General features: G+C 33.2%; 1 protein-coding gene and 1 long non-coding RNA gene across 11 annotated transcripts in view; one reads left to right on the top strand and one right to left on the bottom strand.

Annotated features, from left to right (window-relative positions):
- Positions 1-26,222, bottom strand: part of LOC127734211 (patched domain-containing protein 3-like) — a 73,087-nt gene that overhangs the window by 17,999 nt on the left and 28,866 nt on the right. Inside the window, exon 3 of the mRNA XM_052243965.1 lies at positions 543-586. The gene's annotated coding sequence lies outside the window, so the exon portion shown is untranslated. The remainder of the gene's footprint in view (positions 1-542; positions 587-26,222) is intronic.
- On the top strand, positions 7,150-14,297 carry LOC127734215 (uncharacterized). Of its 10 annotated transcripts, none has more exons than XR_007997471.1 (5): positions 7,853-8,027; positions 8,211-8,592; positions 8,776-10,098; positions 11,410-12,153; positions 13,283-14,297. It is a non-coding gene; the product is annotated as an uncharacterized LOC127734215 (long non-coding RNA). The 10 variants fall into 10 exon arrangements; XR_007997476.1 differs by lacking the exon at positions 7,853-8,027 and having other exon boundaries at positions 8,170-8,592; positions 8,776-9,151; positions 9,534-10,098; XR_007997477.1 differs by lacking the exons at positions 7,853-8,027; positions 8,211-8,592 and adding an exon at positions 7,150-7,270 and having other exon boundaries at positions 8,967-10,098.

The following is a 26,222-nucleotide window of genomic DNA, read 5'->3' as shown; positions in this document are numbered from 1 at the left end:
AAAACCACTTTCCGGCACAATTTCGGTCCTTGTAACTTTGACCGTGAATTTAGACCTAATTACCTCAAAATCAATAGAGATTTTCGACTCATTATATGTGACCATATTCCCAAGTAAGGTTGCAATCAGATATACAGTATCACATTTTGATTAGGCATACGACAACCAAGATTAATAACGGACTGACTGGCGGACGGACGGACGAATAAAAATATATACCCCGCTACTTCGAAGGTTGTTTTCTTGAGTGGAAGGGAAAGTGTTTTGTGTATTGATTTAAGACACAAAATCCGTACATGTAATAGACAATGCTTTTATAGTTATTATTATTGTTCATTGAATCATTGTGTCTGATCTATTTGTTATCTAGATAATAAAATATGTTTAAACTGTTGAGCCTAAAATACCGGAAAAAAGCTCATACCACGGCAAGTTCGAAATGGCCCCAAGCACTGCTTAGTGCTGATTAATATGCTTCCAAGTCGATCACGCTATGTATGTGGCTTGAACAATACAGTTGCGAGGTAATAAAATCTACTTACCTTCATTTGTTCTTAAAAAAGTTCTTCATTCGAGAAAAGATTATCTGAAATTATAGATTTACTCTTTCAAATTGTATTGTTTCTGTTAAACAACGACTGGACAATGCATGTGTATTGGGAATTAAGAATGATAAACTTAGTCTAACAAATGTACGACAGGACATATGCTAAAAACCATAATAAGTGTAACAATGTTTAGATAAGATCCATGCATTTAGTCTCTGATGCATGATTTTTTATTATTAATTGTTTTGGCTTTTAACTAGCTGTCAGTAACTGCGAGTACTCTCAAATCGTACTTTCTTTTAATTTGACCTGTTGATACTATTTGTAATGTTTTTTTGTTATCTAATGTTAATATGGATCTTGTCTATATACCAGCTTTGATTATTTGGTATTTAATTACTACAAATTTTCACTTCTTCGTACTATGAACATCAAAATTATTTCATTTTTCCTTAGATGCTGTTCTTGGACCTGTACAGGAAGTTTTATCTAGCACTAATTGTATATTTTTATTCTTGATATTCACCCCATATGTACCAAGTGTTAGATTAGTTTTATTGATATTAAAGAAATTTCTTGGTATTCCTAAACGGAAGATTTTATACACACAGAAGAAGAAGTATACTTAACAACAAAATTATTTTCATTTACCTGTGTATAATATGACGCAGGTTTCTTCAAAAGTGATGATTTTCTATAAATTGTTTGAAATTTCACAGTGATATCATACTTTAACTTTGTTTAAACCTGTTTATTTACTTTTGACTTTAATTATTTATCCCTTGTAATTTTTTATTAACTGTGTATTTGCATTCAGGTGTCACAGGTCAAATTTATTCGTTCATTGTGTGTTAATTTACGTTTTTTGATTGAGTTAAGCCTTCCAATTGATATTTTATAGTGTGTTTTTCTATGTTGTGATGTTATACTATTGTTTCAGAAAAGGGAGAAGATTTGGTACCATTAAAACGTTTAATCCCGCTGCAAATGTTTGCACCTGTCCTAAGTCAGGAATCTGATTACAGTAGTTGTTATCTGTTTATGTAGTTCATACGTGTTTCTCGTTTCTCGTTTTTATATAGATTAGACCGTTGGTTTTTCCGTTTGAATGGTTTTACACTAATAATTTTTTGGGGCCCTTTATAGCTTGCTGTTCGGTGTGAGCCAATGCTCCGTGTTGAAGGCCGTACCTTGACCTATAATGGTTTACTTTTAAAAATTGTAACTTGGATGGAGAGTTGTCTCATTGGCACTCATACCACATCTTCTTATATCTATGTAAACTTATTGATTCTCTGAATTAACATATTCTACAAGGTTATCAATTAAACACTTAAGCAAGCTTTTTAAAGAGTGTCGGTACTACCATGGTTTTGTTATTAATAAATTCAAACAGAACTAAATATGTAATGCTTTACAGTTATGTACGTTTACTGTCCTACATCCTGTCGATATTTATAAAGGTTGTGTTTTTCTCAGACGGCTAAATCTGTTGGGTGTGTACTGATTGATATTTTAGTCTGGGACAACATGATTCATTTATATATATTCAAACTGTTTAGAGAAGTTGTAAAACGGATTATTGTTATTTTTGATTTAGATATAATGGTTATATATGTGTTCGGGACCATATGAGTACATGGACCATACGCGTATGGTCATGACCATATGATATGAGTATTATACTCGTTTGGTTATTAACGGGCCGGACCATACAAGTATTTAGACCATATAGGTATTTTTCAAATAATTCTATCTTTCTTTGCAGGAACATACAGCTCATTCTTTGAACATAAATCGGCACAAGTTACTATCTGAATTCTTTGATCTTTTACATATTGTCTAAATCTTGGTGTATCCGCTAAGAGTCAATTCAAATCGCTTTTATACTGCCGATATTCGTCCGTAAGTGAAACCACATGCGTTTGGGGCATGGATCTTTTTTCTGTTTTCTTAGTGTTTAAAATTATTATTTCAGAAACAAAATTTCTTCTTATTTCTACTTATTTTCATTAAATTGATGTGTTCTTGCTCAAATTCATACGATCTTACTGTCATTGTAAGATCGTATGAATAGGAGCAAGAACAATTGAACAAATTTACTAAAAACAATAAGAATTTTTTTAAGAAATTAAAATTTAATAATAACAAATTTAAACACTAAAAGAAATTTTAAAAAAGTGCCTGTGAGTTAAGTAATTTATTTATTGTTTAACAGTTCATTTAATAATTTTCCAAAGTCGACATATTGCGTTTCGTCAGGACAAATCGATAATGATAATTATGTAAAAATGACTACCATATGATTGAATAAGTCTTAGAAACTATTAATTTTTGTGACACCTTTTCAACGTTAATCGTGTATGGTCGGACCATATGAGTATATACGCAGATGGTCATGCCATACGCGTATGGTCCAAATACTCATATGGTCCAGAACATATGCACGTGAAATCCTTTGGCAGTTTAATGGGTGGGGTTCCGTTATATTATATAAAGAAATTGTTCAGCTGTCAGTTCATCGAAGGTGCTCACAGTAACTACAACGTACAGTTTACCGTTTATTGTCATATTTATGAATATGGATCATATAGACTTTAAGTTCATTTACATATAATGATGTGTTGGATAGTTTTGTTGTATGCAAATGTTAATTTGAAGATTGTTATTAAATTATATCAGATTATTATATTATTAAACATTATTTGCAAGAGAAAAGAACAAGTTACTGCAAGCAACCAAAACCTATATTAGAGTTTTGTCTTATTTATACGAAGGAATTTAGTAAAGAAATGCTTTAAATTCTGACGAGCAGGCGAGGGAGAATTAAAGAGCGCTGACAAAAATATTTAACCCCGCCAACATTCTTAATGTGCCTGACTATGTCCCAAATCTAGAACCTGTAACTCAGTGGTTATCATTGGTTTGATGTCTGTCATACATGTTTTTCGTTTAATCTTTTTTTTATCATAAATCATGTCTTTGTTTTTCTTGTTTGAATTATTTTACATTTTGTCATGTTGAGCCTTTTATAGCTAAATGTATACGGTATGACTTTTGTTCCTTTTTGAAGGCCGTACAGTTACCTATGATAGTTGCTAACATCCACGGTATTTGGTCTCTGAAGATATAGTCTCATTGGCAAGCATTCTCTCTGACTGTTAATGAAGTCTTCACACATAGTCCTTTGGAAGTTGGATGTGTACTGATTGATATTTTGGTCTTAAATATATATTTATTTTTTTTATTTTCGACATGAAGTATTCGTAAAATTATACGTAAACAGTACATCATAATGCTATGTACAGTGGCAAATATTACATTACTTCATGAAAATATGACCTAGCTTCAATACAAAAATACTTTCATTCAAATATGTCATTCCGGTGTTATAAACATGCACTCTGAAGAGTATATAAATACTCGAAAATAGGAAAGTTAAACAATCTATTAATTCGTGCCAAAATGCTAATAAAGAAGAAGGTGAAACTTACGTTGTCAGCAAAGTAGTCGTGTCCAATAAGTATAAAGCCGAATAAAGTATGAACGATTTATGGGTTTCTAAATATTCAATTTGGACTTATAAAAGGACGTCTTTCTCTGACCAGTGTTCAGGTAAATTATGCCCAAGGTGAACAAAGGAAAACTCAATTTGTACGACTTTAACCCCAGCAGAGCTATAGAGAAACAGTACATTAACGGGTGTTACACGGACACTTTTTAGATGATACACGGACACTTTTTAGTTGTTACACGGACACTTTTTATGAATAGAATCACTCCTGCATGATCAGTGAGTTCATGGGCACTTTAAATTTCAATTAGATTTGAACTTTTTGTTTCACCGACATATTTCCTGTCTTTTTTATTAAAATATTTACGTTTGCATCAATAACTATATTTTTTTCAAACAATTCCAGTTTATTACTTTTCATATTAGTACACTAAGGGATTGACCATTTAACTTCAAAAGGCGGGGGGGTGGGGGGGTTCCTAAAAAATATTCTGATCCCCAATTTTATGAGAAAAAATATATTGTGGTCAAGCAAATGACAAAATAATGTTTTGATTCCAGATTTTCCGATTTAGGCATACCGTATATAATAGTGCTAATTTCAAATAAAAAGTTTGGGTGATAGCATTGAAAAACTAAATTATTTTCTTACTCAGAAAAAAAACATAACCCCCTTTTGAAGCTAAATGGCCGGTTCGTAAATGTATTTTTTTTTTCAATACATGAACATGAATAGTATTTTGGACAATGCTGAAAGTAAAGAAATGCTGGTACCGACGTTTATATTTCAATAAAAAAAAGACAGGAAATATATATTAAAAAATCAAATCTAATCAAAAGATAAAATCCCTATCAGCTCACCAATGCACGATTGATCCTATAAATAAAAAGTGTCCGTGTAATACATGTTCAAATAGGCAGCAAATCTTGAAGAAAATCATTCAACTTATGTCACCAATTTTGGACGGTAAGCTGCGATTGGATCATATTGTGACACGTGTTAAATCCTGATCAACACTATCAGAGACATATAAAAACCTTTAAGCATGACCATTTTTTTTTTAAATCCAAAATATATGCCTATATATATCTAATAACAAGACAAAATCCATTTTAGATATTACTTGTTCATGTTTTATGAATATTTAAAGCCCGAGGCGTAGCCGAGGGTTTTAAATGTTCATAAAACATGACCAAGTATTGTCTGACCAATTTAAAACATATTCATACCTTCCGAGCAGAGGCGGATTTAGAGGGTTTTTCAGGGGGCCCGGGCCCCCCCCCCCCCTTTTGTGGGAAAAATTTTGTTGATTATATAGGGAACCACTGAAGCATGACTGGAGCGGGACCCCTCTTAGGCAGTCAGTGGGCCCCCCTAATGGAAATTTCTGGATCCGCCACTGCTTCGAGTGACATAACAAAATTAGCTACTCATTGCAATAATCAAACTTTGATATTAGCTCACTTTAAGTGTTAACATGTTTAGTAAAAGGGATGTAAATCATTTAATGGTCATTTCAACAGATGGAAAAATTATTCAAAAATGGAGATTTCCTCTACTTCAGGTACAATTTAATCTTATATATCTAAAATTCCTTCATTTTTAAAAAGCACAAAATGTTAAATTAATCAGCTTTTCTAAAGTTGTATAACTTTGAATAAGGACAAAACTTCATAAATAAATTTTGATTTACTATCGGTCTATATATGTACCATTAAATAACATTTACAATGTTGAAATCTCAACTTGAAATACCTTTTTAGTTCTATTCTCCTGATTTCATTTATAATACCGGGTAATTAAACAAACAACAGTACTCGTGAATATTTCCGTTTTCTCTTATCCCTTGGACATTGCCTTGGGGGGTTGTACACTTCGTTAGTGCAATTTTTAAGAGTTCTCTTTCATAATTAATCTACAATGAAAAGTCATTCATGTGTAGCATTTTTTTGTGCATGGAAAGCCATGTACAATGAAAAATAGAAGGGAAAATACTGATTTCCATTGGACGAGAATGGGTGAGTATGTTCTAATACTTAACCGGCAATAACTAAGAAACAATCAAAACTAGAGTTCGATTTCAACACCCTGAATATGCAAGAGTGAAATAATTAAACTAAGTTTCCAATAAGAATTTGATAAATAGATTTTTATTATAAATCAATGATTTCTAAATTACAAATTACGTAATTTATGAAGCATATAATATAAAAAAAAATCACTCTGCTTCATTTTTAACAATCATTTGGGTAAACATTTCCCATGATATATGTTGAGTGAATTTCTATTTCTGTTTTTTTTTAACCTGACTCAAGCTAGCGAACAATTGTAGCGAACAACTAGCTAGCGAACAATTAGGAGGTATAACTAAAAACCACAATATCACATAAGGTTATCACGTTTTTTCGAGCTAGCGAACAATTATGAGAATACATACAATCTTAAACAAATACGAAAAAACTAACTTAAAACAAAAGGGAAACAATACTTCATATATAAAGAATACAAAGCTTTTCTTTCCTAACTAAATAAATCCACATAAGGCATTCAATAGACAGCTGGATTACAATGACTATAAGTTAACACATTGACATAATGCATTTTTAGGGAATGGGGGTGCATTTTACGTTGTTTGGTCCGATTAATAGGGATTGTGACAGCTTACAACTATATAGGTGTTTCAGAGGAGATAGTGCCGCATCGTTTAGGAAAATCTCCAGAGTGGTTTATGATCGAAAATCTTAAATTGTGGTAGAAAAAAACTGAAATTAACAAAACGAAATTAGGGTATAGGACATTTTAAGTTATTTTTTGACCAATTTGAATAAATTGTTACAGGAAACGACTATATATGTGTTTTAGAGGAGGCATTTCCGCATCGTTTAGGAAAATCTCCAGAGAGGTTTATTTTCGAAAATCTGAAGTTACGGTAAAAAAACTGAAATTGACAAAATGAGATTAGGGGGGTAGGGCACTAAAAGTTAATGTTGAACCAATTGATACAGATTTTGACGGGCCAATACTATATACTTGTTGTAGAGGAGACATTGGCGCATCGTGTATACAAAAAATCCAGATCACTTTATGCTCGAAAATCTGAAGTTTGGCTTAAAAAACTGAAATTTACAAAATGAGATTTGGGGGTTGGGCACTCAAAGTTAATTTTGGACCAATTTATAGAGATTGTGACGGGCAACGACTATATAGGTGTTGTAGAGGAGGCAATGGCGAATTGTTTTAAGAAAATCTCAAGATTGGTTTATGTTCGAAAATCTGAACTTACGGTTAAAAAACTGAAATTGTGAAATTGTATAAATGAGATTAGGGGGGTAGGCCAATTTAAGTTAATTTTGGACAAAATTTTAAGAGATTGTGACGGGCAACGACTATATAGGTGTTGTAGAGGAGACATTGGCGCATCGTTTAGAAAAAACCTCCAGAGTGGTTTATGTTTGAAAATCTGAAGTTACGGTTAAAAAACTGAAATTATGAAATTGACAAAATGAGATTAGGGGGGTAGGCCAATTCAGGTTAATTTTGGACCAATTTCAAGAGATTGTGAGGGACAACGACGAAATAGGTGTTGTAGAGGAGGAGACAATGGCGTATCGTTTAAGAAATCTCCAGAGTGGTTTATGTTCGAAAATCTGAAGTTACGGTTAAAAAACTGAAAATTTTATTGTGAAATTGACAAAATGAGATTAGGGGGGTAGGGCACTAAAAGAAAAATTTGGACCATTTTTAAGAGATTGTGATGGGCAACGACTATATAGGTGTTGTATAGGAGACATTGGCGCATTGTTTAAGAAAATCTCCAGAGCGGTTTATGTTCGAAAATCTGAAGTTACGGTTAAAAAACTGAAAATTTTATTGTGAAATTGACAAATTGAGATTAGGGGGGTAGGCCAATTTAAGTTAATTTTGGACCAATTTCAAGAGATTGTGACGGGCAACGACTATATAGGTGTTGTAGATGAGGCAATGGCGCATCATATAAGAAAATCTCCAGAGTGGTTAATGTTCGAAAATCTGAAGTTACGGTTAAAAAACTGAAATTGTGAAATTGACAAAATGAGATTAGGGGGTAGGCCAATTTAAGTTAATTTAGGCCAATTTTAAGAGATTGGAACGGGCAACGACTATATAGGTGTTGTAGAGGAGACATTGGCGCATCGTTTAAGAAAATCTCCAGAGTGGTTTATGTTCGAAAATCTGAAGTTACGGTTAAAAAACTGAAAATTTTATTGTGAAGTTGACAAAATGAGATTAGGGGGGTAGGGCACTAAAAGAAAGTTTTGGACAAATTTCAAGAGATTGTGACGGGCAACGACTATATAGGTGTTGTAGAGGAGAAATTGGCGCATCGTTTAAGAAAATCTCCAGAGTGGTTTATGTTCGAAAATCTGAAGTTACGGTTAAAAAACTGAAAATTTTATTGTGAAATTGACAAAATGAGATTAGGGGGGTAGGGCACTAAAAGAAAATTTTGGACCAATTTCAAGAGATTGTGACGGGCAACGACTATATAGGTGTTGTAGAGGAGACAATGGCGCATCGTTTAAGAAATTCTTCAGAGTGGTTTATGTTCGAAAATCTGAAGTTAGGTTAAAAAACTGAAATTTTGAAATTCACAAAATGAGATTGGGGGATAGGCCAATTTAAGTTAATTTTGGACCAATTTCAAGAGATTGTGACGGGCAACGACTGCATAGGTGTTGTAGAGGACACATTGGCGCATCGTTTAAGAAAATCTCCAGAGTGGTTTATGTTCGAAAATCTGAAGTTACGGTTAAAAAACTGAAAATTTTATTGTGAAATTGACAAAATGAGATTAGGGGGGTAAGGCACTAATAGAAATATTTTGACCATTTTAAAGAGATTGTGACGGGCAACGACTGTATAGGTGTTGTAGAGGAGACATTGGCGCATTGTTTAGGAAAATCCCCAGAGTGGTTTATGTTCGAAAATCTGAAGTTACAGTTAAAAAACTGAAATTGTGAAATTGACAAAATGAGATTTGGGGGGTAGGCCATTTTAAGTTAATTTTGGACCAATTTTAAGAGATTGTGACGGGCAACGACTATATAGGTGTTGTAGAAGAGACATTGGCGCATCGTTTAAGAAAATCTCCAGAGTGGTTTATGTTCGAAAATCTGAAGTTACGGTTAAAAAACTGAAAATTTTATTGTGAAATTGACAAATTGAGATTAGGGGGGTAGGCCAATTACATTTAATTTTGGACCAATTTCAAGAGATTGTGACGGGCAACGACTATATAGGTGTTGTAGAGGAGACAATTGCGCATCGTTTAAGAAAATCTCCAGAGTGGTTTATATTCGAAAATCTGAAGTTACGGTTAAAGAACTGAAAATTTTATTGTGAAATTGACAAAATGAGATTAGGCGGGTAGGGCACTAAAAGAAAATTTTGGACCAATTTCAAGAGATTGTGACGGGCAACGACTATATAGGTGTTGTAGAGGAGACATTGGCGCATCGTTTAAGAAAATCTCCAGAGTGGTTTATGTTCGAAAATCTGAAGTTACGGTTAAAAAACTGAAAATTTTATTGTGAAATTGACAAAATGAGATTAGGGGGGTAGGGCACTAAAAGAAAATTTTGGACCAATTTCAAGAGATTGTGACGGGCAACGACTATATAGGTGTTGTAGAGGAGACAATGGCGCATCGTTTAAAAAAATCTTCAGAGTGGTTTATGTTCGAAAATCTGAAGTTAGGTTAAAAAACTGAAATTTTGAAATTCACAAAATGAGATTGGGGGATAGGCCAATTTAAGTTAATTTTGGACCAATTTCAAGAGATTGTGACGGGCAACGACTATATAGGTGTTGTAGAGGAGACATTGGCGCATCGTTTAAGAAAATCTCCAGAGTGGTTTATGTTCGAAAATCTGAAGTTACGGTTAAAAAACTGAAAATTTTATTGTGAAATTGACAAAATGAGATTAGGGGGGTAAGGCACTAATAGAAATATTTTGACCATTTTAAAGAGATTGTGACGGGCAACGACTGTATAGGTGTTGTAGAGGAGAAATTGGCGCATTGTTTAGGAAAATCCCCAGAGTGGTTTATGTTCGAAAATCTGAAGTTACAGTTAAAAAACTGAAATTGTGAAATTGACAAAATGAGATTTGGGGGGTAGGCCATTTTAAGTTAATTTTGGACCAATTTTAAGAGATTGTGACGGGCAACGACTATATAGGTGTTGTAGAGGAGACATTGGCGCATCGTTTAAGAAAATCTCCAGAGTGGTTTATGTTCGAAAATCTGAAGTTACGGTTAAAAAACTGAAAATTTTATTGTGAAATTGACAAATTGAGATTAGGGGGTAGGCCAATTAAAGTTAATTTTGGACCAATTTCAAGAGATTGTGACGGGCAACGACTATATAGTGTTGTAGAGGAGGCAATGGCGCATCGTATAAGAAAATCTCCAGAGTGGTTTATGTTCGAAAATCTGAAGTTACGGTTAAAAAACTGAAATTGTGAAATTGACAAAATGAGATTAGGGGGTTAGGCCAATTTAAGTTAATTTTGGACCAATTTTAAGATATTGTGACGGGCAACGTCTATATAGGTGTTGTAGAGGAGACAATTGCGCATCGTTTCAGAAAATCTCCAGAGTGGTTTATGTTTGAAAATCTGAAGTTACGGTTAAAAAACTGAAATTGTGAAATGGACAAAATGAGATTAGGGGGGTAGGCCAATTTAAGTTAATTTTGGACCAATTTTAAGAGATTGTGACGGGCAACGACTATATAGGTGTTGTAGAGGAGATAATTGCGCATCGTTTAAAAACATCTCCAGAGTGGTTTATGTTCGAAAATCTGAAGTTACGGTTATAAAACTGAAAATTTTATTGTGAAATTGACAAAATGAGATTAGGCGGGTAAGGCACTAAAAGAAAAATTTGGACCATTTTAAAGAGATTGTGACGGGCAACAACTATATAGGTATTGTCGAAAAGACAATTGCACATCGTTTAGGAAAATCCCCAGAGTGGTTTATGTTCGAAAATCTGAAGTTACAGTTAAAAAACTGAAATTGTGAAATTGACAAAATGAGATTAGGGGGGTAGGCCAATTTAAGTTAATTTTGGACCAATTTCAAGAGATTGTGACGGGCAACGACTATATAGGTGTTGTAGAGGAGGCAATTGCGCATCGTTTAAGAAAATCTCCAGAGTGGTTTATGTTCGAAAATCTGAAGTTACGGTTAAAAAACTGAAAATTTTATTGTGAAATTGACAAAATGAGATTAGGCGGGTAAGGCACTAAAAGAAAAATTTGGACCATTTTAAAGAGATTGTGACGGGCAACGACTATATAGGTGTTGTAGAGGAGACATTGGCGCATTGTTTAGGAAAATCCCCAGAGTGGTTTATGTTCGAAAATCTGAAGTTACAGTTAAAAACTGAAATTGTGAAATTGACAAAATGAGATTAGGGGGGTAGGGCACTAAAAGAAAAATTTGGACCATTTTAAAGAGATTGTGACGGACAACGACTATATATGTGTTGTAGAGGAGACATTGGCGCATTGTTTAAGAAAACCTCCAGAGTGGTTTATGTTCGAAAATCTGAAGTTACGGTTAAGAAACTGAAATTGTGAAATTGACAAAATTTGATTGGGGGGGTAAGCCAATTAAATTAATTTTGGGCCAAATTTAAGAGATTGTGACGGGCAACGACTATATAGGTGTTGTAGAGGAGACAATTGCGCATCGTTTAAGAAAATCTCCAGAGTGGTTTATGTTCGAAAATCTGAAGTTACGGTTAAAAAACTGAAAATTTTATTGTGAAGTTGATAAAATGAGATTAGGGGGGTAGGGCACTAAAAGAAAAATTTGGACCATTGTAAAGAGATTGTGACGGACAACGACTATATATGTGTTGTAGCGGAGACATTGGCGCATTGTTTAAGAAAATCTCCAGAGTGGTTTATGTTCGAAAATCTGAAGTTACGGTTAAAAAACTGAAATTGTGAAATTGACAAAATGAGATTAGGGGGGTAGGGTACTAAAAGAACAAATTGGACCAATTTCAAGAGATTGTGACGGGCAACGACTATATAGGTTTTATAGAGGAGACATTGGTGCATTGTTTAAGAAAATCTCTAGAGTGGTTTATGTTCGAAAATCTGAAGTTACGGTTAAAAAACTGAAATTGTGAAATTGACAAAATGAGATTAGGGGGTAGGGCACTAAAAGAACAATTTGGACCAATTTCAAGAGATTGTGACGGGCAACGACTATATAGGTGTTGTAGAGGAGACATTGGCGCATTGTTTAAGAAAATCTCCAGAGTGGTTTATGTTCGAAAATCTGAAGTTACGGTTAAAAAACTGAAAAATTTATTGTGAAGTTGACAAAATGAGATTAGGGGGGTAGGGCACTAAAAGAAAACTTTTGACCATTTTGAAGAGATTGTGACGGGCAACGACTATATAGGTGTTGTAGAGGAGACATTGGCGCATCGTTTAAGAAAATCTCCAGAGTGGTTTATGTTCGAAAATCTGAAGTTACGGTTAAAAAACTGAAATTGTGAAATTGACAAAATGAGATTAGGGGGGTAGGCCAATATAAGTTAATTTTGGACCAATTTCAAGAGATTGTGACGGGCAACGACTATATAGGTGTTGTAGAGGAGACATTGGCACATTGTTTAAGAAAATCTCTAGAGTGGTTTATGTTCGAAAATCTGAAGTAACGGTTAAAAAACTGAAAATTTTATTGTGAAGTTGACAAAATGAGATTAGGGGGGTAGGGCATTAAAAGAAAAAATTGGACCATTTTAAGGAGATTGTGACGGACAACGACTATATATGTGTTGTAGAGGAGACATTGGCGCATTGTTTAAGAAAATCTCCAGAGTGGTTTTATGTTCGAAAATCTGAAGTAACGGTTAAAAAACTGAAATTGTGAAATTGACAAAATGAGATTAGGGGGGTAGGGCACTAAAAGAACAATTTGGACCAAATTTCAAGAGATTGTGACGGGCAACGACTATATAGGTGTTGTAGAGGAGACATTGGCGCATTGTTTAAGAAAATCTCCAGAGTGGTTTATGTTCGAAAATCTGAAGTTACGGTTAAAAAACTGAAAAATTTATTGTGAAGTTGACAAAATGAGATTAAGGGGGTAGGGCAGTAAAAGAAAAATTTTGACCATTTTGAAGAGATTGTGACGGGCAATGACTATATAGGTGTTGTAGAGGAGACATTGGCGCATCGTTTAAGAAAATCTCCAGAGTGGTTTATGTTCGAAAATCTGAAGTTACGGTTAAAAAACTGAAATTGTGAAATTGTCAAAATGAGATTAGGGGGTAGGCCAATATAAGTTAATTTTGGACCTATTTCAAGAGATTGTGACGGGCAACGACTATAGAGGTGTTGTAGAGGAGACATTGGCGCATTGTTAAAGAAAATCTCCAGAGTGGTTTATGTTCGAAAATCTGAAGTTACGGTTAAAAAACTGAAATTGTGAAATTGACAAAATGAGATTAGGGGGGTAGGCCAATATAAGTTAATTTTGGACCATTTTAAAGAGATTGTGACGGGCAACGACTATATAGGTGTTGTAGAGGAGACATTGGCGCAACGTTTAAGAAAATCTCCAGAGTGGTTTATGTTCGAAAATCTGAAGTTACGGTTAAAAAACTGAAATTGTGAAATTGACAAAATGAGATTAGGGGGGTAGGCCAATATAAGTTAATTTTGGACCATTTTAAAGAGATTGTGACGGGCAACGACTATATAGGTGTTGTAGAGGAGACATTGGCGCATCGTTTAAGAAAATCTCCAGAGTGGTTTATGTTCGAAAATCTGAAGTTACAGTTAAAAAACTGAAATTGTGAAATTAACAAAATGAGATTAGGGGGGTAGGCCAATATAAGTTAATTTTGGACCAATTTCAAGAGATTGTGACGGGCAACGACTATATAGGTGTTGTAGAGGAGACATTGACGCATTGTTTAAGAAAATCTCTAGAGTGGTTTATGTTCGAAAATCTGAAGTTACGGTTGAAAAACTGAAAATTTTATTGTGAAGTTGACAAAATGAGATTAGGGGGGTAGGGCACTAAAAGAAAAATTTTGACCATTTTGAAGAGATTGTGACGGGCAACGACTATATAGGTGTTGTAGAGGAGACATTGGCGCATCGTTTAAGAAAATCTCCAGAGTGGTTTATGTTCGAAAATCTGAAGTTACGGTTAAGAAACTGAAATTGTGAAATTGACAAAAACGGAAAAATTAATGAAATTTTCGTTTCCGTTCTCTAACTTCAGTTTGCCTCAACCAAATGTTATGAAACTTAGACACAATGCTTATTACCACAAAACTGTCTCAACTGTATGTGAAAGTTGACTCATGCATATTTAAAATCTTGAAAAATAGACCAACACTCATCCTTAATGTTTAAAATTAATTATTTCCCAGTTAATCAAAGTGACAATTTATATACCTTCAGACATTTATTGACATGTACAATATATTTCAGATCACTTGAAGTAGTATTGGCAGTAATTTAAAAGTGATCATTTGATTAAGTATTTGAATGGGCTTGATAGTGCTTTCTTTTTTTGATATCTCACTTTTTGTAGTAGTCATTCAAAATTCGTAATTTGTCTAAACAAACATATCTTTAATAAATAAATATCACAAAATGATAAAGAAAAAAGATACGGAAACAGAAGAGGGCAAGTGGCCGAAAATGGTTTATTCATTACAATAACAAAAATAGACATAATTTGAAAGTCACAATTATGAAATGCTTACGTTTTCCCTTTTCTTTAGATTACTACGTATTCGTGAACATATACATGCAAACAAATAAATATTTTCCTCTCATTCTACGTTTAGAATTAACAATGGGAATGGAATTAAATGAGGTTTTTCTAAACATTTAATTATATATGTATACTTCTGTTAATATTTGAAATTTATGTTCTTATTATTTAGTTACTTTTTGTTGGGTTGCTTAATGATTGACATTTGCACTTCATTTGGTTTTATTTATACCAAATGAATACTCATTCATTTTACAATAACAATAACAATAGGTCTTGACAGATACAAGTTCTTAATTACTTCATTTAATTTAAGGATGAAAATGCAAAGGGATACTGAATTGCACATAACTGTTACATCTTATTTACTTTTGTTTTAATGAGTTTGGACAGATGGGCATACATCCTTCATTTGAAACAATTAAACTTGTTATAAAATATTGTAAGAGGAAATCTGTTACTGAAACCAATTAATCCACCTTAAAATTTGATGGTTCACACAATAAAATTCTAACCTCAGAGATTTGGTAAATTGTTTTAAATGGTTTTCTATAATCATTATCATGATAATCTATTATGTGTCTCTCGATTTCAATTAAATTCATGTTTTATTAAAGAAACAGGGGGGGGGGGGGGACACACATATTGAAGGAAAAGTGATATTACAGGTTTAATATAACATAACAAAATAACAAAACATTTAACATAAATAGTTTAAGAAAGGTCGTAATGGAATTGTAGCAAACTTTGCACACTTTTAAATGACTTTGTAAATCAACAAAAATTACTCCGGCGTTATGGTCATTATTTTTCATAACAATTCTTTCAGTGGAATTTTAATAAAGTCGTGTATTTCTTCCTGAAAAGGTTCTGTTTCGTACACATCGCTATGTGTGATTTCTCGAAATTTCTACATTTTCTGCTATTTATCCGTAGCAAGTTAACTTCTCCAGCTAAAATTTTACCGCTGGTAAATCATTTGTTATTTGTCTCATAATTGTTAAATTCATATAATGGCACTCATACATATAAGTTTTATAACATCAAGAATCAATTTCAAATAAATTTCAAACCTTCGTTCAGTTTAATAAAGGAAATAAAATACGAAACATTCTTACACATTTTTCAAATATTCACAAATTGAACCTTATATACCCGTATATATAATGTTTTGGTGAAACACTTATATTTTGTTTCCTCCTTCATATTCAAATGACTTGCCGATTGCAGCCTGCAACCAACAGTCCGCTCCGGTATCACTTGGTCCAACTCTTTATTGGAATGATTGAAATCTACATTGTAATCACAAGTCAATTTATCTACAAAACTACTTTTGAAATACCAAATGTTTTTTTTTCAATTCTTAATTTTCATCCTTATGATACTTTACTTCAGAACTTGTTCCTGTATTGTTATGAATTTCAGTTAATGGCCAATTACTTAGTGAAGATTCGTCTAAATTCCATTTAATAACGCTTACCTTTACCTTGTTGGCATTTTTGCTTCAAATAATAAAGAATTCTCTAATCATACTGCTGAAATTTACCCCAGAGAACTTACTTTAAATAAAAGTAATACTTGTATAAACAGCAATACTTTTGCTTTTTGCAGACTTTGACATATGATTACATTTCAGTTTCATACGAAAAAATTCGTAAGGGTTCCGTGGAACCCAGTGTCTCGCCTACTTTTGCTGTTAGTCGCAGGCTCAACAAAAATGGGGAAATAATTATTACAAATTTTCCTCTAGATACTATCTTTTGATTGTAAGAAGCTTCTGTTCAAGTTTGGAAGGAATCCAGGATGGTTTATGAATCTAATAAATGTTTTAAAAACTTTAACTGCAGACTGTATGTAATGTTAACTGGAAGAAAAACTAAGTCCATTTACAAGTAATATACGGAAAAACAGGAATTTTTTTTTTTTACAAAATTTCCTTCTAGATACTAGCTTTTGATCATAAACAAGTTTCTGTCCAAGTTTGGTACAAATCCAGGATAGTTTAAGAAAGTTATTAAAAGTTTGAAAACTTTAATCACAGAGTGAATGTAATGTTAACTGGCAGAAAAACTTAGTCTATTTATAAGTAAAATACGGATAAACAGGATTATTTTTTTTAACAAAATTAACTTTTGAATACTATCTTATGATCATTAACAAGCTTCTGTCCAAGTATGGTACAAATCCAGGATAGTTTAAGAAAGTTATTAAAATTTGAAAAACTTTAACCACAGAGTTAATGTTATGTTAACTGGCAGAAAAACTAAGTCCAGTTATGAGTAAAATACGGATAAACAGGATTTTTTTTACAAAATTTACTTCTGGATACTATCTTATGATCATAAACAAGCTTCTGTCCAAGTTCATTAAAATCCAGGATAGTTTAAGAAAGTTATTAAAATTTCAAAAACTTTAACCACAGAGTGAATATTCGTGGACGCCGCCGACGACGCCGGACGACGACGACGACAACGCCGACGACGGAATGTAGGATCGCTATGTCTCGCTTTTGCGACAAAAGTCGCAGGCTCAACAAAAATCAAAAGAAAAGTTTACGACGACAAAATAGACGATTTTGTGTCCTGGATCGTTTGAAAGCGTGAATTGATCGGTCTTTTTCGAGTGTTATCATGTTTTTTTTCGTGTGAATATGGTGTAAAATGTTAACAAACAGACTTCTTCTCTGGTAAGACGGAAAATAAAAGTTTAAAAAAAGCGTCAAAGGTAAAAACATCAATTGAAGTTATACACGTTGAATATAAAATTATCCTTAGAATACTCTTTTTGGATATTCAAAAATGTGTAATAAAGCCATCCGTAGGGTGTAGGTAGGTGAAATTCTAACATTAAAACCGATCTAAAATTGATACTTTAAGTCAGAAGAGCATAAGTTATGGAACAAAATAACATTTGGTTGAGACAAATTGGAGTTAAAGAGAACGGAAATGAAAATTTCAGCATTTTTTCTATTTGAAAAGGAGTATAACTCTAGAACGGTAAAAGTGACGCCACCAAAATTAAAATTTGATCTGTGTTTTGTGGTAATAAGCATCGTTTGTTGATGTGGTTCATAAGTGTTTCTCGTTTCTCGTTTTTTATATAGATTAGACCGTTGGTTTTCCCGTTTACTAGAATGGTTTTACACTAGTAATTTTTGGGGCCTTTTATAGCTTGCTGTTCGGTGTGAGCTAAGGCTCCATGTTGAAGACCGTACTTTGACCTATAATTGTTTACTTTTATAAATTTTGACTTGGATGGAGAGTTGTCTCATTGGCACTCATACCACATCTTCTTATATCTATATATTGTGTATAAGTTTTATGACAATTGGTTGAGGCAAACTAAAGTTAGAGAACGGAAACCAATTTTGGGACGTACGGACACAGGGACGTTCAGACGGACAAGGGTAAAGTTTAATGCCCCTCCGCTACGGCGGGGGCATAATAAGCTAAAAAATATTGATAGGTTATCGAGTTCCTTTTTGTGATATATGATTTTTTTTTTAAATGGGGCGAAAAGGATGACTCGGACTTTTACATTAAATTTAGCATTGGCACTATTTTGGACATACGGATGCACGGACGTACAGACGGACAAGGGTAAAGTTTAATGCCCCTCCGCTACGGCGGGGGCATAATAAGCTAAAAAATATTGATAGGTTATCGAGTTCCTTTTTGTGATATATGATATTTTTTTTTAAATGGGGCGAAAAGGATGACTCGGACTTTTACATTATATTTAGCATTGGCATTATTGGGAAGTGCTATTTTGCAGGTTGCAGGTTGCGGGTTGCAGGTCACACATATAAATATCATATATGTAAAAAGGTCATATTAGGAGAATTTATACATATAAAATCTACCCCATGACTGATAAATTTACAAATTATTTCTTACAGTACACATACACATGTACTGTAGGGTAAAAGTATTTTGTCATTTTTTTTTTATCATAATCTTCAAATTCAATAATCATAATTTTAATACACATACATGTATCTTTTGGTGCTTATCATACCGTTCAATTGCTATTAATAGTTCTAAACATTGATTCTAGTGAAGTTAAAGTAATAAAAACTTCAAATTGACATAGGCTGAACAGGTTCTATGGAACACATTAATATGTCTTAATCTAGTTACATAAACAATTAAATTCCTTTCAGTGGACATTCAACATCTTTGAGGCTAATATTAAGAAGTTATAAGCTTTAAATAATTATATGCATTTTCTTGCATGAACGTAATAAATTTAGTGCAAGAAACAAACAAAACAATTTGCTTCCCAAGTCTGTTTTTATTTATGTAAAGACCCAAAACCTTGAGTCTGTTCTGTTGCAATTGTCTATTTACAATTTGTCTAATGATTTAAAAGTAAAAAATGTATTTATTTTTTTAAGAAGGAGACGGACATCCTGATCTTAAGTATATAGCTCCTCAAATTTCAAGCAGGGATAATATAAAATCAAATCAAATATTTTAATATTCCAATCAGGGTCCCACAGGGGGCATTTACAATTAACAATTATGATAGTATAAGCATGGAAGTAATATTGAAAGGAATAACAACGTTGTCACTTCAAAGGTTTCATCTGCGTTACCGCCCATCTTTCGATAACTCGTTAATTGGTTTAATATATGGCATGGTAATTGACTCTCGGCATGTGATAGATCAAATCGCTGACACTTTTCGGTCATTTTCGTGTTTGCGGAAAATTACGAATAGACCAGTTGTTGTCGTATATACGTACGGAGTAACCCGAATAGTTCACTCGTTACATTCCGCTGCTGTACGCTACCGAATAAAGTCAGTCGTTCAATGTTGATTTTAGTCTATTTTTCCTATTTATGTCTTTTTCGATCTTAATAGTTTAGGCCGACAGTTATCACATATGGAATTTAAGAAAAAGGGTGGATCAGTTTCAATATTAATATTTAAAACCAGTTAATTAAGAAGCCATTTCTGAAAGTTAATAAGATGATTGTACAAAAAATATGTTTCGACCCCCTTTTTATTAAATACGAATAATCCAAGTCTTTCGTGTATACCAGGCAATTTAAATATTCACAATTTTAAACGTTTCTATTCTTTAATTTGTACATAAACTAATTCATATAAAATAAATTTGCGGTTAGACAGATAGCGTCAACCTCATTTTGTTGGGTTGATTTTCTTTTTGCTGTAACGTGCTACATTAAAATTAGTATTCAATTGTAAACACTTTTTTAAAATAGATATACTAAATTTAACATGTTTACGAACTTATTATCCCGATTTTAATTGTCCAGTTTCAATAATGTAATCAATTACTTGAAAGTAAATATTTTTATAAATCTCGATAAACTTGGTACATTTCAACAGTAAAATATTCTATGTCTACATTTGTCTACATTATTTTGTTCAACATCATGTGAAACCTGATCGCTTCATCGTTATTACCTGTTTTACTCGTGATCCGCTTTTAATCGGAAAACACTTTTAGATCAGTTTAAAACAAACAGTAAAAAGCAAAAATATGCAAAAATAAATATAATTGTCCATGTTACACTGCTGTAGTTTAAACAATTCTAGTCCGTTTTTCAAGTTTTTTACATCATTCGATTTCTTTCTGAAGGTAGAAGTTTTCGGGTGGACTATTCGGGTTACTTCGCACGTATATACGACAACAACTTGTCTGTTCGTAATTTTCCAAGAACACGAAAACGACCAAAAAGTGTCAGTGATTTGATCGATCACATGCGGAGAATCAACTACCATTCTATATCGTAAACTGATTAACGAGTAATCGAAAGATAGGCGGTAACGCAGATGAAACATTTGAACTGGCGTTGTTGTTATTCCTTTCAATATTACTTCCATGGCTGTACACATTCTATATCATATTCTTTGTATTTAAATTTGAGGCGGATATGTCTGCCTGCCTTTTTGAAAATCACAATTTTTGTTTTATTTGGGTTGAGAGTAAGACACCAATCTTGACAATATTTTCCCATAATATCAAGTTTTGACTGAAGACCAGTAGCTGTAGTAGATAGTAAAATGATATTATCGGCATACATCAGACAATGGATAAGTCGCTCATTTATATTTACAGGGTCTAGAGATTTTTCCAAATAGTTGGGAAGGTCATTGATGAAAACCTTAAACAGGTTAGGACTTAGATTATCTCCCTGTTTAACTCCAAGCTGTATAGGGAAGAAATCAGTAATGCTGTTCTTAATTCGAATGCAGAATTTGCTTACCTCATACATTTGCTTAATGATATTGTAAAATAATGTGCCTACACCAATTTTTAAAAGCTTAATTTTCAATCCGGTGTGAAAAACAGTGTCAAAAGCCTTTTGAAAGTCAACAAAGCAGGCATACACCCTACCATCTTTTGAATTACAATATTCATCTATAATACATTTCAAAATAAATAAATGGTCAAAAGTTCAGCCTTTCTTGTAAAACCTATCTGACACTCATGTATGATATTGTGTTTATCCATAAATACATCAAGCCTATTATTTAACACACTGTTGAATAATTTTCCTATGGCACTAGTTACTGTAATACCCCTGTAATTATTTAAATCATATATATCGTTAGATTTATGTACTGGTGTAATATATCCAAGAGCCCAAGCACAGGGATAATTACCACTTGACAGACAAGCATTAAATAGCTTATGAATACAAGGAATAAGAGCAGTTTGCCCACATTTAAGCATGTTATTAGATAAATGATCTAATCCTGGCGACTTGTTATATTTTAGTTTTGATATAGCTTTAGAAATTTCTTCTTGACTAATAAGCATGTCAAGTTCATTAAAGATTTTTTTCTTTTTGTAGACTGTCTAGTAATTTATCAAGTTCGCTAATGCGTTGTTTGAAATTGTCTTTGACTTCATTTAAATTTTTGAAGTGATTTACCCAGGTGGATGGATCAACGGCAGAACTTTTGTAAGCTCACCTGCATTCCATTTTCCATTTGCATTTATTTTTATTTTTACATTAACAAGTCAAAGGAATAGAGTTAAACAATATGGAGTAAAGTTTTGAGAATTATAGTTAAAGTTTTAAATGAATTCTTATTATTACAAAAACAATAAAAAAATTGAAAAAAAATAAAAATATAGCAAGAATTGTACCCGTGCGAGCGCTTGCGCTAACGAGGCCATTTTCCATAAATTTAATATTTCCAAGGGGACATAACGCTTTTAAAAAAGTCGATCGTCAACCATTTTAGAACTTGTCCGAGATATTGCAGATATTAACCTATATAATAGTACAAGTTTTATAAAAATCTGACAAGAATTGTACCCGTGAGATCGCTAACGAGGCCATTTTCTATATATTTAATATTTCTAAGGGGCATAACTCTTTTAAAAAAAGTCGATCGTTCACCATATTCGAACCGGACGGACGGACACGCGGACAGAAAGACGGACAGACGGACGCCCGGTATTTCCATGTCCCCCCGCAACGCGTTACGCGGGGGACAAAAAGATATCTATCATAGCGTATAAACGCTGTAAACGCAGTCTTTTAAGACAAGACTTTTAAATAGGTAGACTTTTGAGAAGGACCCTTGCTATGAATGCAATAGAACTAAAAAGCTAAAAAATCCAGAAACTTACATCTAGTTAAAAGGCGATATGTCTTTACCACTATATAAAAACCGTGTCAAGTCTTGATGTTTTAGTATGTATGTTCTATGCATTTGTTGAAAGTTTTACCCAAATGTTTGTTAAGTTTTCTCTTTTCGAACAGAAAGTGTATGTATTAGATAAACCCTGAGTGTGTTAGACCAATAAAGTGCATTTACATCTCAAGATATTATGATTAATGTAAATTGATAGATTTCTATTTATAGTTGTAAGTTTGTTTACACCATAATGTTGTTTAATGTTATTGGATACCCTGCCTTTAACATTGATCATAAAATTGTGTAAATTAGATACACCCTCTCATGCTAATGCCCTCGTGGTATATCTAATACTTAAACCCGCAACTTGCATTTTAGACAATTTCGGCATTATTTGGGACGTACGGATGCACGGACGTACAGACGGACAAGGGTAAAGCTTAATGCCCCTCCGCTACGGCGGGTCATAATAAGCTAAAAATATTGATAGGTTATAGAATTCCTCTTTGTGATATATGTTTTTTTTAATGGGGGAAAAGGATGACTTGGACTTTTACCTTATATTTAGCATTGTCATTATTTGGGACGTACAGACGCACGGACGTACAGACGGACAAGGGTAAATCTTAATGCCCCTCCGCTACGGCGGGGGCATAATAAGCTAAAAATATTGATAGGTTATAGAATTCCTTTTTGTGATATTTTTTTCACTAGAACTATTTCACACGCGAGTAAATGTAAATATATAAATGTATATAAGTTCGATATCGCACAGCTAATTCTTCTAAAATCTAGAAACAACTGATTAACATAAAAGTTAACAAACACTAAAATTGGAACACGTGCAACCTAGTTCACGAGAAAGATAATAAACCGTTATTAGCTAACACAGACGAACATCTATCAACTCTTGCCATAAACTTGCGTATCGTCCCCATAACATTTATGAATTTGACAGATGCTGAGTTCGGACAGAGAAAACAATAAACATTGATATAAACATCTATTAAAATTTTAAATTCAAATCAAAGTTGTGTTTTAAATTTCGTTTTTGTATTACTGTTCTCTCATATTTTCCATTATTTTGTAAAAAAAAAATTGAAATTGTCTCAGTCAAATAATTTGACAAAGTTTATTAGAAGTTTAGCTATTACCCTATTATCCTCAACGAAGCTCGGAGATAAATATACGTTCACTCGTTAGAACGTTTAAACGACCGTTGACTCGTCGAAAAAAGGGAAGGAGTGTGGTTTGGTCATTCAACAAGATAATTCCAAAGCTTTCAGACAAATTACGTCTTTATTTCAGCAATCACTTCTTTTTTAATAGTAAAATAAAATTAATAGGACTGTATTATATTTCTTTCCAATTTTGGGGACCATTATTATCAATTATGTTGTGTGCAGTATACAAATATGTTATAATGTGCACGTTTACAATCATCCATGTTTTATGTGGATGGCGAAGGAATTGACAGAAAGAGATATGCAAAAAGAATATAAAATGACATTGTCAAAGTTTTAGGACCCTGTTATTTCAATATAAAAATTTACTTACTTCATTGTCGTGTTTGTGAACAACCGACTCAAGAGAATGTTGATTTCAACAAAGTGTGTTGTAAACGGTGTATACATACTGTCGGATAAATTTCGCGGGAAAAATATTGATGTACTTTTTTATACAAGTATAAAAAGTAACATCATTCCATTATACAAGGTAATCCCCCCCTATTTTTTTTCACCTAGCTTCAGATTTCCAAACATAAACGATTCTGGAGTTTTTCTAATAGATACGCCAATGTCTTCTCTAATGTCTCCTCTACGTTACATATACAGTCGTTGCCCGTCACAATCTCTATAAATTGGTCTTCAATCATCTTAAGGTACGCCATCCCTCGTTTTTACAATTTCAGTTTTTTAACCGTAACTTCAGATTTTCAACATAAACCTCTCTGGAGATTTTCCAAAACGATGCGCCAATGTCTCCTCTACAATACCTATATAGTCGGTGTCCGTCACAATCTCTTTGAAATGGTTCAAAATTTCCTTTTAGTGCCCTACCCCCCTAATCTCATTTTGTCAATTTCACAATAAAATTTTCATTTTTTTAACCGTAACTTCAGATTTTCGAACATAAACCACTCTAGAGATTTTCTTAAACGATGCGCCAATGTCTCCTCTACAACACCTATATAGTCGTTGCCCGTCACAATCTCTTCAAAATGGTCAAAATTTTTCTTTTAGTGCCCTACCCCCCTAATCTCACTTTGTCAATTTCACAATAAAATTTTCAGTTTTTTAACCGTAACTTCAGATTTTCGAACATAAACCACTCTAGAGATTTTCTTAAACAATGCGCCAATGTCTCCTCTACAACACCTATATAGTCGTTGCCCGTCACAATCTCTTGAAATTGGTCCAAAATTAACTTATATTGGCCAACCCCCCTAATCTCATTTTGTCAATTTCACAATTTCAGTTTTTTAACCGTAACTTCAGATTTTCGAACATAAACCACTCTGGAGATTTTCTAAAACGATGCGCCAATGTCTCCTCTACAACACCTATATAGTCGTTGCCCGTCACAATCTCTTCAAAATGGTCAAAATTTTTCTTTTAGTGCCCTACCCCCCTAATCTCATTTTGTCAACTTCACAATAAAATTTTCAGTTTTTTAACCGTAATTTCAGATTTTCGAACATAAACCACTCTGGAGTTTTTCTTAAACAATGCGCCAATGTCTCCTCTACAACACCTATATAGTCGTTGCACGTCACAATCTCTTGAAATTGGTCCAAAATTAACTTATATTGGCCTACCCCCCTAATCTCATTTTGTCAATTTCACAATTTCAGTTTTTTAACCGTAACTTCAGATTTTCGAACATAAACCTCTCTGGGGATTTTCTTAAACAATGCGCCAATGTCTCCTCTAAAACACCTATATAGTCGTTGCCCGTCACAATCTCTTGAAATTGGTCCAAAATTAACTTAAATTGGCCTACCCCCCTAATCTCATTTTGTCAATTTCACAATTTCAGTTTTTTAACCGTAACTTCAGATTTTCGAACATAAACCACTCTGGAGATTTTCCAAAACGATGCGCCAATGTCTCCTCTACAATACCTATATAGTCGTTGTCCGTCACAATCTCTTTGAAATGGTCCAAAATTTCCTTTTAGTGCCCTACCCCCCTAATCTCATTTTGTCAACTTCACAATAAAAATTTAGTTTTTTAACCGTTACTTCAGATTTTCGAACATAAACCACTCTAGAGATTTTCTTAAACGATGCGCCAATGTCTCCTCTACAATACCTATATAGTCGTTGCCCGTCACAATATCTTTAAAATGGTCTAAAATTATTTTTAATGCCCTACCCCCCTAATCTCACTTTGTCAATTTCACAATAAAATTTTCAGTTTTTTAACCGTAACTTCAGATTTTCGAACATAAACCACTCTAGAGATTTTCTTAAACAATGCGCCAATGTCTCCTCTACAACACCTATATAGTCGTTGCCCGTCACAATCTCTTGAAATTGATCCAAAATTAACTTAAATTGGCCTACCCCCCTAATCTCATTTTGTCAATTTCACAATTTCAGTTTTTTAACCGTAACTTCAAATTTTCGAACATAAACCACTCTGGAGATTTTCTTAAACGATGCGCCAATGTCTCCTCTACAACACCTATATAGTTGTTTCCCGTCACAATCTCTTCAAAATGGTCAA

This window comes from Mytilus californianus, unplaced genomic scaffold, assembly GCF_021869535.1.
Source record: "Mytilus californianus isolate M0D057914Y unplaced genomic scaffold, xbMytCali1.0.p SCAF_3, whole genome shotgun sequence".
In the NCBI taxonomy this organism is placed as follows: Eukaryota; Metazoa; Mollusca; class Bivalvia; order Mytilida; family Mytilidae; genus Mytilus; species Mytilus californianus.
The sequence above is the reverse complement of the archived record's forward strand: the minus strand, read 5'-3'. Positions and strand labels throughout refer to the sequence as shown.